This window comes from Canis lupus, chromosome 32, assembly GCF_003254725.2.
Source record: "Canis lupus dingo isolate Sandy chromosome 32, ASM325472v2, whole genome shotgun sequence".
Taxonomy (NCBI): domain Eukaryota; kingdom Metazoa; phylum Chordata; class Mammalia; order Carnivora; family Canidae; genus Canis; species Canis lupus.
In genome coordinates, this window is record NC_064274.1 from 7973907 (window position 1) to 7986791 (window position 12885).

Here is a 12885-nt window from a genome sequence, read left to right on the forward strand (position 1 = left end):
ACCACAGAGATACAGTGCCATTGTCATATCAAGGGTACATGTTTTGTTTTGTTTTATTTTGTTTTGTTTTGTTTTGTTGACAAGACAGAAGAAAGAATGACCTTTATTTACTTATTTTTCTTTTTTAAATTTTAATTCTATTTTTTATTGGAGTTCAATTTGCCAACATATAACATAACACCCAGTGCTCATCCCGCCAAGTGCCCCCCTCAGTGCCCGTCACCCAGTCACCCCAAGCCCCTGCCCACTTCCCCTTCCACTACCCCTTGTTCATTTCCCAGAATTAGGTGTCTCTCATGTTTTGTCAAAGGGTACATGTTAACAACATGATTTATGGTTATTGCTATCAGCCTTGGTCACTTGATTAAGGTTGTGTTTGTCAGGTTTCTCTCTGTAAAGTTACTCTTTCTCTGCCTTTTTCTAGTGTATATTTTTGGAAGTAAGTCACTATGTGCAGCCTAAACCCAAATTTGGAGTCCTTCTTCATCCTTCAGAGATTTCTCTCTTCTTTTTCATGTATTAATTTGTTGAATCCTTTACATCACCATAAACACATGGATATTTCTTTTATATTTCAGGTTATAATCCTGTACTATATTATTTATTTTGTTGCTCAAATCATTACAGCTTTGACTGTTGGGTATTATTTCAGTTGGTTCCTGGGCAACTTTGATATACTCTGATCAATGTGTGGGGTCTTTGTTTTTTTCTTTCCATCTTTCCCTTTTTCTCGTTCTTTCCTTTCTTTTCTTTCTTTCCTTTCTTTCTTTCTTTCTTTCTTTCTTTCTTTCTTTCTTTCCTTTCTTTCTTTCTTTCTCTTTCTTTCTTTCTTTCTTTTCTTTCTTTCTTCCTTTCTTTTCCTTTCTTCTTTCTTTTTTATTCTTCTGAATGCTTCCCTACTTTCTGACACTACAAGGTGCTCTAGGCTCATCTTTTAGATCTCTTGTTGCAATCACAGAATCAGTCATTTCTCCAAGAAACCTTTACCTCTTTTCTCAGACAATAGTATTGCAAACCAAGATTTAGGTACTAGATGTGTTCCTTGCTCCTGTAATACAATTTCTTTTAGGCCATCTCATCTAACACAGCAAAGATATATGTTTTTGTACTAACTCATGTATATACACAAATCTGTAAGTATTTCTATATGTAACCATCTATGTTAGCTCATCACATGGGCTATTAGGGATGCTCATAATGTGGCAGCTTGCCCCCACCACCACCCCCCACCGCCAAGCAAAAATAAGGGAGAAAGAGCAAGATGGAAGCCACAGCATCTTTTAAACTAATCTTAGAAGTTTCATACCATCTGTTGTCTGTGTGCTAGTGATCATACAGACCTACCTTAGTACAGTGTGAGAGGGAATTTGAAAAGACTATGAAGACCAGGAAGCAGAAATCACTGGGAGCGGTCTTGAAGGCCAACCTTCATGGTGTGAGACCATTTCCCAATCTCTCACTCTCATTGATATTTACCAGATACCTACAGGATGCCTAAAGCTGTAGTAGAAATAAAGGAATTAGGAACACTAGTCAAACTGGAGAATGCAACACCATACAATTTCCTTAACATCAGATGATGCAGTATGGGAAGAGGATAAAATGTATACAACCACAGTTTTACACAGTGAACTAAACTTATTACCTTGTGTAATATTCTTTTTTTTAAAAAAATATTTTATTTATCTTTTCATGAAAAACACACACACACAGAGGCAAAGGGAGAAGTAGGCTTCCTACAAGGAGCCCAATGCAGGATTCGATCCCAGACCCCAAGATCACGCCGTGAGCTAAAGGCAGATGCTCAACTGCTGAGCCACCCAGGCATCCCACCTTGTGTAATATTCTTAAATAACCCTGTGTTCAACCATCCAACTGAGACAGTATCTCTTCATTGCGCACTAAATAAAAAATCAAATTTTAACCTCTTACCATCTTATTATTTCCAAACACATATGGTAATAACATTAACAAAAAAAGGGGGGGGGGTTGAAGTTCTTCAATATAAAGAAGGAGGCAACAATGACCAAGACCAGGAATAGGGTGTTGTTATAGAAGATGGAAAATGTTGTAGCTTCATAATCAGCAACTTCATTCTTCTTCCACAAAATTCTTTCATCTTTTTCCTTTTGAGACATCTTTTTGTTATCAGCTTCAGAGAGTTTTCGAGTCACTTCTTTGGAAACAGCATCCTCCCTCTTCTGTGCTACTCTGGGGGAAGATCCTGAACATGAGAGCTTCAGTCCCCATGGACTCAGGAGCTGGCAGGTTGGACGTGTTAAATGAAAGATAAATTGAACCTGGTATTTCCAACTCTAATCTATTTCCACACGGATCCTTCTTACTTCCTCCTCTTGTTTATTTGCAAACTCCTACTCCAATAGTAAGAAACTTGGCTCCTCCATCTGCCATCTATTTACTTAATTGTTCTAATCCAGTATACATGTACAGCAGTATCAGAATTGTGGCAGTAGCAGAATCTCTTGTGGGAAACAACTTCATCAACTTCAGTGTCATGCTATGGATTTTTCCTTTGTCTTCACTCTTTCAGACTTCACTCATTTCCAAAGATACTTAAGTCAGCCCTTTATCCCTATCCTCTTCAGTGACTTTGCATCATACATTTGTAACACGGTTATATAATCTTGTCAGTATCTACATTCTTTCCTGAGATCCTCTAACCTTCTAAATAACTTTTTAAAAATTGTCCCCAAGGCTCAAGGTAGTGGTAGCGCTTCCTTTTGATACCAAGGAGGCAGCCCTGATGATCTCTGAATCACCTTTGGGGTCAGTCTTCTTTTTTGAGGAATAGTGCAGATGACTAGCTCTATTCCCATCCTGTTCCCTTTGGTCCAAACTGGCAGTGTCTCTGTTGGTATAATCCCATCTCTATTCCTGGCTTCTGTGGGGATGACTAGATAATTAGATCTGTGGTTCACATCAATATTAATCTCCTTATCAAATGATTGTTCAGCCACACCCTTAGTGTTTTCTTCAGAGTGTACTTTCTCATTTTTTGCAATAAGGATAGGCTGAGCACTTTCAGATTTCCTAATTCTAATTCCTTTTTGCTTAACAATTCCTTCAATTTATCTCTCTCTTCTCAAATTTTTCTGTAAGAATTAAAGAGAAACCTGTAAGCATTAAAGAGAAACACTCCTTCAACACTTTGCTTAGAATCTCCTCAGTGAGAGGACACCTGGTTAAGCATCTGATTCTTGGTTTGGGCTCAGGTCATGATCTCAGGATCCTGGAATCAAGCCCTACATTGGGCTCTACACTCAGCACAGGATCTACTTGTCCCTCTTCCTTCCCCTCTGGTCATCCCCTCACTTGCACATCCACTCTTCCTCACTCTCTCTCACATAAAAATAAAATAAAATAAAGTAAAATAAAATAAAATAAAATAAAATAAAATAAAAATCTCTCAACTATAAGAGACTCTTAACTACAGAGGTCAAACTGAGGATTGATGGAGGGAGATGGACAGGGGATAGACTAAATGGGTGATGGGTATTAAGGGGAGCACTTGCTGTGATGAACGTTGGATGTTAAACTTAAGTGATGAACCACTATATTCTACACCTGAAACCAATTTTGCCATATATGTTAAATAACTAGAGTTTAAATAAAAAATTGAATTCAAAAGAAAAAAAAAGAAGGAAAGAAAAATCTCCTCAGCTAAATACTAAAACAACACAATTCAGGCAAGTTCTTTGCCATTTTATAACAAGTATTACCTTTCCTCCAGTTTCCAATGATATGTTCCTCATTCTACCAGAGTACCCTTTAACATTCATATTCCTGCAAACATTCTGTTCATGATTATATATATATTCCCTAATAAAGGCTTTCTCTCTAGCTCTCCTCTTTTTCCTAAGCTCTCACAATTTAACTTCCATACTTCTCATTTAACCTCCGTATTTCTACCAAAGCTCCCTTCATGACATTCTAGGCTTTTTCTAGCATGTATCTCAAAACTTTTCCAGCCTCTCCACATTACCTAGTTTCAATGTTGCTTCCGTATTTTTAGGTATTTGTTATAGCAGAAGCCCACTTCTTGTACCAAGTCTTGTATTGGTCTGCTTGGGCTGCCATCACAAAATACCATAGATTGCATGGCTCAAACAAGAGAAATTTGTTTTCTCACAGTTTTGGACACTGAAAGGTCAAAGATCAAGGTTCTTGCAGAATTCAGGTTCTGATGAGAGCTCACTTTCTGTCTTGTAAATGGCCATCATCTTGTTCTGTCCTCACATGATTCTCCTTAGTGTGTACACAGAAAGATTTCTCTCTTTTCCTCTTCTTATAGTGCCACCAATCCTGGAATATGGTGCCACCCTTGTAAAACCATTTAACCTTAATTACGTCCTAAAGGCTCTCTCCCTAAATTTAGGCACATTGGTGGCTTAAGCCTCAACATATGAACTTGAGGGGGAAGGACACAATGCAGCCCATAATAGTACAGATTAAAGTTAATTCTTTGTGCTATATACTTTTATGGATTTGGACAGATTGTAGTATCTTATATTCACAACTACACTATTATGCAGAATAATTTCCCTGTCCTAAAAATCCTCTGTGCTTCATTATTAATCCCTAATTTCTCCCCCAAACCTTTGAAAACCACTGATAATTTTGCTTTTCCTATAGTTTCACTTTATCTAGCTATTTGGTTCATTATACACAAACAAACTGCAAAATTTCTGCACCAAGATTATGTATAGGTGCAGAAATACATAATCTAATCTCTCAAGACACCAAAAAAAAAAAAGGTTAAAAGTTTGAACTAAAAGAACTTTTAGGTCCTATTTCAGCTCAGATACTATATGATATTATGATTTATCCTATTATTTTCCTATCAAAAATGGAAGCAGGGATCCCTGGGTGGCGCAGCGGTTGAGCGCCTGCCTTTGGCCCAGGGCATGATCCTGGAGACCCGGGATCGAATCCCACGTCGGGCTCCCGGTGCATGGAGCCTGCTTCTCTCTCTGCCTCTCTCTCTCTCTCTCTCTCTCTCTGTGACTATCATAAATAAATAAAAATTTAAAAAAAAAAAAAAAAAAAAAAAAAAAAAATGGAAGCAGTTCGGGGTCCCTGGGTGGCGCAGCGGTTTGGCGCCTGCCTTTGGCCCAGGGCCCGATCCTGGAGACCCGGAATCGAATCCCACGTCGGGCTCCTGGTGCATGGAGCCTGCTTCTCCCTCTGCTTGTGTCTCTGCCTCTCTCTCTCTCTCTCTCTCTCTCTGTGTGACTATCATAAATAAATAAAAAAAATTTAAAAAAATGGAAGCAGTTCTCTAAGCTTCTGTTGACATGAACTTACTACTGCTAAATGCTTAAGACCTCTGTATGTTATCTCTTATCCATCATAAAATAATGTCTCATATTTCCTTCTTGTTTTCCCTGTCTAATTTAAACTTAAAATTCAAGACCAGATTTAAACTTACTGAAGTACCAAATTACAACTGATTTTCAAAAATGCGATTCCATGGATCCCTGTGTGGCTCAGCGGTTTAGCACCTGCTTTCGGCCCAGGCCGTGACCCTGTAGTCCCGGGATCAAGTCCTGTGTCAGGCTCCCTGCATGGAGCTTGCTTCTCCTTCAGTTTACGTCTCTGCTTCTCTCTCTGTGTGTCTCTCATGAATAAATAAAATATTTTTAATGTGATTACATGTATGATTAGCTTCAAAAAAAATCTTATATAAGTAAACTCACTCTATTATTACCATTAAAAAATAATTTACTGAAATATTTATTTAAATAATTCACCCTCTCGGTGCATCCTAAATTAGATTAAATTAACAAAACTGAATTTGATATATCACTTCTCAGCTGGTTTATAGCTACACCTATGCAAATAAAAATTATCAACCTGGTAGAATGATAAAATAACAATACTAGTAAATTTTCATATATTTTTACTAAAGCTTTAGCAAGGATAATGTTCTTTATTAGGAACCAAATCCTCTTACTTGTACAATAACTCTTCATTTGGGTGGAAGTTTTAAAATACATATGCAAGTTTTCTGACATGATCCCCATCAGATATGGGCCAATTTAGTAACTGGTTATAATCAAAAGAATGTAACAAAAGTGAAGCCACACAAGTTCAACTTCTTATCAGACACATCACCAGAGGCAAGGGAAACAAAAGCAAAAATGAACTATTGGGATTTTATCCAGATAAAAAAATCTCTGCACAGAGAAGGAAACAATCAACAAAATTAAAAGGCAGCCTACAGAATGGGAGAAGATATTTGCAAATGTCTTATCAGATAAAGGGCTCATATCCAAAATCTATAAAGAATTTATCAAACTCAACACTCAAAAAACAAATAATCCAGTTAAAAAATGGCAGAAGTCATAAATAGACACTTTTCCAAAGAAGATATCCAGATGCCTTACAGACATAGGAAAAGATGCTCAAGATCACCTATCATCAGGGAAATACAAATCAAAACCTTGATGAGATACCATCTCACACCTGTCAGAATGGCTAAAATTAACAACACAAGAAACAACAGGTGTTGATGAGGATGTGGAGAAAGGGGAACCCTCTTGCACTACTGGTGGGAATGCAAACTGGTGCAGCCACTATGGAGAACAGGTTGGAGGTTCCTCAAGAAGTTAAAAATAGAACTACTCTATGACCCAGCTCTTAGACTCACTACTAAGTATTTACCCAAAGGATACAAAATTATAAATTCGAAGAGGTACATACACCCCAATGATTATAGCAGAATTATCAACAATAGCCAAACTATAGAGAAAGTCCAAATGTCCATCAACTGATGAATAAATAAAGATGTGGTATACATATATAATGGAATATTACTCAGCCAAGAAAAAAGAATGAAATCTTGCCATTTGCAATGAGGTGGATGGAGCTAGAACGTAGTAATGTGAAATGAAAGAAGTCAATCATAGAAAGACAAATACTGTATGATCTCATTCATATGTGGAATTTAAGAAACAAAACAGATGAACATAGGAGAAGGGGGAAAAGAAATAAAAAGAGAGAGAAACAAACCATAAGAGACTTTTACAAATAAAGAACAAACTGAGGGTTGATGGAAGGAAGTGGATGGGAGATGGGCTACATAGATAACAGGTTTTAAGGAGGGTAATTGTTATGATGAGCACTAGGTGTTGTACATAAGTGATGAATCACTGAATTCTACTCCAGCAACCAATATCATGCTGTATGTTAAATAAATTTCAATTTAAAAAAGGTGATGCCACAAAAAATCAAAAGCTAGATCCAAAGGATCAGATAGCTCCTACCTGGTTCTTTTGGGAAACTCACTTTGGGGAAAGCTAGTACCCATGTCAGATAAATCACCATCTTGAGACTTCCGCTGCAAAGGTTACCTATAGGATCCCAGATCACTACTTCCAGCTGAGTTCAGCAATTGAGTTATTTTTAACCCAGGCTTCAGATATGTGTATGAGGAGCTTTTAGGTGATTTCAGATGCTAGCTGCCATCCTCAGCCTTTGAGTATTGCCACTTGAGGCTCCAGACATTATAGAGTTGAGACAAGCCAACCTCTTGTCCCTACTTGAATTCCTAACCCAAAGAATCCATAAACTTAACAAAATAATAAATTATTGTTTTATGCCACTAAGTTTTGGGGTGTTACTATAATGGCAGTAATAACTGGAAGAGTTTGGTTCTCCCAAAAGCAGACCTTGAGATTAGGAAGTAGATTATTTAGGAGCTGATTCTAGGAAGCATCAGTTTGAGAGGAGAAAGGGGAAACGAAGAAAGCTAATATGGGTATGTTATAAGTCACAACTGTGCTCATATGGTCCCATTTGCTGCTAAGGGCCTCTAGAAGATTGTATAGAAAATGCTTCCAGGGACGCCTGTATGGCTCAGTTGGTTAAGCATCTGCCTTTGGCTCAGGTCATTATCTCATGGTCCTGGGATTGAGCTCAGGATAGAGCTCCCCATTGGGCTCCCCATTGATCAGGGAGCCTGCTTCATCCTCTCTCTCTGCCCCCCAACTTGTGCTTCCTCCTCTGTCTCTCTAGTATTCTCTCTCTCTCTCTCTCTCTCTCTCTCTCAAATAAATAAATAAAATCTTAAAAAAAAAAGAAAATGTTTTCAAGTTGTCATTTGGGGAATATAAATAATAGTGAAAGGGAATAGGAGGGAAGGGAGAAGAAATGGGTAGGAAATATCAGAAAGGGAGACAGAACATAAAGGCTCCTAACTCTGGGAAATGAACTAGGGGTGGTGGAAGGGGAGGAGGGCGGGGGGTGGAGGTGAATGGGTGACGGGCACTGAGGGGGGCACTTGACAGGATGAGCACTGGGTGTTATTCTGTATGTTGGCAAATTGAACACCAATAAAAAATAAATTTATTATTTAAAAAAAGTCCTATCTGATGGGTAAAGAAACTAGAATATTTATCCATCAACTTTCATCCATCATTGGTTGAGAAGTGTTCTAGGGTGTTAACATGCAGGCATTTGACCTGCCCTACAGATGGGCTACACTTTTCTGCAGAGAGTTCATAGGAACTTATAGCAAGAAGCTATAAGTGGTGGATGCAGAGGGGATATAAGTGGAGCCTCAAACCCACTGGGCAGTTGTTCTTAAACTGAAGTCCATTGAGCCATGATTGGATTTATAATGGGTCTAGCAACCTTTGGAAACTATTTTTCAAATTCTGGAAACATGAACATGTGTATATTTTTCTAAAAAGAGAGTTCAGGATTTCATCCAAATGGTCCAACTGGTCTCTGAAGCAAAAATGGTTAAGAATAAAAAGCCCAGATAACAACAAGAGTTATTCACCTTAGGCTCTCTTTATTATACTGGATAATAATAATCTGTAATAATTGTTGCTATTAAATTATAGATAGGTATAGAGTAAGTAGTTATACAGTAAGTCTTATGAAATTGTATGGAACTATAATAACTAAAATTTACTGGCAAAAAGATTGATTGTCATACTGTTCTCTTGGCAGAAGAATTTTGGCAGATGAAGAAACTAAAGAATATCCAAGAAAAAGTAGTCATACTTCAACCACTGCCAAAATATGTGGTTTCATAAACAATACTTAGGCATCTGGTGAACAAGAGGATAAATTATATCTTTGTGGATAGTCTAAGCGTGACACATTTGAGCACTTCATTCTCAACAATGCCGAATATTTTTATTGATATGAGATAATAAAACAATAATACTACAATGAAACCATAATAAGAATGGAAATCAGTAAAATGCTTCAATACCAAGAAAAATCTCAATGTACCAGGCATGTCCTCAGCATTAAACTTATGCAAAGCTGTCTTCTTTTAGTCAAATCCCTCCAGACTTAAAGAAAGCAGGAACCAGTTCCAAAGAAAAACTGTGAAATTATGCCTGCCTGATGGAATTTGGTCATGTTATCCTATCTATTCAGCTAACTGGTACTTAAAAACTACCCTACCACATCTCCCAAACCATAGCCACTCAAGGGTACTGTCTGACTATTTTTTTTTATTTTTTCAACTAGTTATGTTGGCTTTTGTGCATCATTTAAATTTACAGCTATAAAACTATCCACCATTAACCACACTCCTAAATACTTCTCAAGTATTTTGTATGAATTCAAGGACAGTAAAAGCAAAATTAATTCAAGTGAGAACAGTTTACAAGCTGCTAAGTTAAAAAGTAAAATGACAGTACTTCTTTTTGTTGAGGGAGGGAGGGACAGAGGGAGAGGGAGAGAGACAATCCCAAACAGGCTCCACGCCTAGCGCAGAACCACACATGGGGCTTCATCTCACAACACTATGATCATGACCTGAGCCAAAATCAGAAGTTGGATGCTTAACTGATTCAGTCACCCAGGTGTCCTTAAAATGACAGTATTTCAGAAGATATCACTTGATTTCCTTTAATAAAAGATGCCTGGAACATCTGGGTAGCTCAGTTGTTTAAGCATGTGACTCTTGATTTTGGCTCAGGTCTTGATCTCAGGATCCTGGGATTGAGCCCCACATCAGGCTCGCGACTCAGTGGGGACTCTGCTTGGGATTCTTTCCCTCTCCCTCCCCCTCTGCCCTTCCCCTCACTTTCTCTGTCTTTCAAATAAATAAATAAATCTTTAAAATAAATAAGTAAATAAATAAATAAAGCAAGCCTGCCACCTATGTCTGAACCAGCTATTTCAAGCTATTTTTCCTAGCTTTCTGAATAAGGGACTGTCTCTCACTACCCTCTCCCCATCCCTTCACCTCACAGATAAAGTCACTTATCTATATACTGCTTTGTTAATGTTTTCCTAAGGGTGTCTTTTGATGATAATTGGTTATTATGAAGCCCATAATGACTTAATTCTAGCATCTACTGTCACATGCTGTCATTTAAATCTCAATGGATATCACTGTCTCCTTCTCACTTAAAAAAAATACATTTTCACCTCCAAACATCTGCATTAGCATATAGCTTATGTTTTCCTTGGATAGGTTAAATGAATTACAAAATGCTAGTCTCTGAAATTAGTATCTTATGTGAATTAGCTCAAAGAGGAAAAAAAATCCTCTTATCTGTCTATACATAATGTATATATAAAAGACACAATGCTACTTCAATGTGTACAAAAAAATTGTATTCTAATGTCATTGGAAAAAAAACTAGAATATAGCTTCATAGCTCTCCAATTCCTTCACAGTCCTTCAACAGTCTTTGTCAATTAACATAAATATTGTTTTAGAAAATGCCACCATATATTTGAACTATTTATTGTTCTGTATGTTGCAATAAATTTCATAGAAATATTAAGCCTTCCCCTATCAAAATAAAAACCATTAAAAATATGTGAATATAAACTCATCTCAATCAGCTATTGGTAAGGTATCCCTGAGAAAGCTGCATTATTATTATTTTTAAATATTTTATTTATTTATTCATGAGAGATACACAGAGAGAGGCAGAGACACACAGAGAGAGGCTCCCCTGAAGGGAGCCTGTTGCGGGACTCGATTCCAGGACCTCAGGATCATGACCTGAGCCAAAGGCAGACGCTCAACCACTGAGCCACCCAGGTGCCCCAAGAAAGCTGTATTACTAAAATGAGCTGACTTGGGGATCCCTGGGTGGCTCAGTGGTTTAGCGCCTGCCTTCGGTCCAGGGCGTGATCCTGGAGTCCTGGGATCAAGTCCCACATCAGGCTCCCTGCATGGGGCCTGCTTCTGCCTCTGCCTGTATCTCTGCCTCTCTCTCTCTCTCTCTCTCTGTCTCTCATGAATAAATAAATAAATAAATCTTTTAAAAAAATAAAATGAGCTGACTTATGTATGCTTATGACTATCTGACCACATGATTAGACTTCAGATAACTGAAAGCTTTTTTTAATCAGTAAGGTGCCAATTGTTTTATCACTTTAATTTCATAGAACAAATATGATAATCTTTTTATTGATTTATCTGATTTTTATTAAATCATTGAAGCACTTACATTATTTGCATATATGGATATAATTTTTATTTTTTTATTTAATTTTATTTATTTTTACATTGTTTTATATAAGTTAGATTTGCCAACCTATAGTATAACACCCAGTGCTCATCCCATCAAGTACACTCCTCAGTGCCCATCACCTTAGCTTGTATATAAAAGCAAAAATTAGAAAAGAAATTATGATAAATTTTTTAGTTATGTCTTAAAGGGCTATGACTAGTTAAGAAATTGTATTGGCCACTTCACTGCATAGAAATTCAACTAAGAATAATAACGTACATATCTAAGTCCTCCTTTGATGGGAGATAATCAGTGGTAAACTATGCCAGTGGGCTTCTCTGGGCAGAACTAGGAGTGTGTGTCTTTCACGTAAAGTTTCAGGCAATCAAAATCCTAGATGTGCACAGAGTCAAAAGCCAAATGGGAGACATCAAGGAACCCAAGGAATCCTCTCTTTGGAGCAGAGAGGAGAGTCCAAATAGGTCCTTAAGAGCAGATTTTAAGAATAAAAAACATCATGAAGTCCAAACTGAGAGGCTATACAAGAAGGGTGATTAGGGTCAGCCCAAGGGGAAGCAATGACGGGACCTGGGCAATTACACTAGGCAATTATATGGGCAATCATTGAGCAAGATCTGGGGGATTTGATACCTGAAACACCTGGAAGGAATCATTCCCAACCTACCAATACCAAAGAAGCTGATGGAAAGGAAAATCAACTACCAAACCAAGTTGAATCAGAATGATTACCTGGAAATAATAAAGATAGAAAGCATCAAAGCACAGTCTTTTGAGCTCAGAAATGTGGTGAAGAACAAGGATGAAGAACAAAGAAACATTCAGACCCTAACTCTGCAAGTTGGTCCACATCAATCACCCATTCTCTTTTCATATTGAAGTCAGAAGTAGGAATAATTGATGCTGACTTAATCCAATGAGGATGAATGTGTGAAATGCTTCCAGAAAATTTTCTTCACAGAAATGCACTTTATAAGAAGAAAGATGAATGGTATTAAGTAGGGACAGTCATCTAAGAGAAAAAACTGTAAGTTACTTATATTTAGTGATAACAACACTAAGTTTACCAATCTACAAAATAAGAATTCAATGAAACATGTACCTTTATAGGTAAAATTACAATGTTTCCAAAAACCTTATTTTCTGGGTGCATAATAAAGACTAAAGTGAAGAATGCAAATAAAAAGAATTTTTAAAGAATAATATTAGGAGTGACAAAAACATAGGACCAATGTTTCTATTGGGTGTAGATAAAAACTAAAGCTTTCAACCTAGAAATCTTCTAGTAGGTCCTGAAGCATTCTTAAGTTCTGGATAGACTACTCAGCACATAAAACATTACAAGGCTTTCATTAGTGATAGGTTATTTTCCTATTTGTAAATAATTAAGAGTACATGTTTACTACCA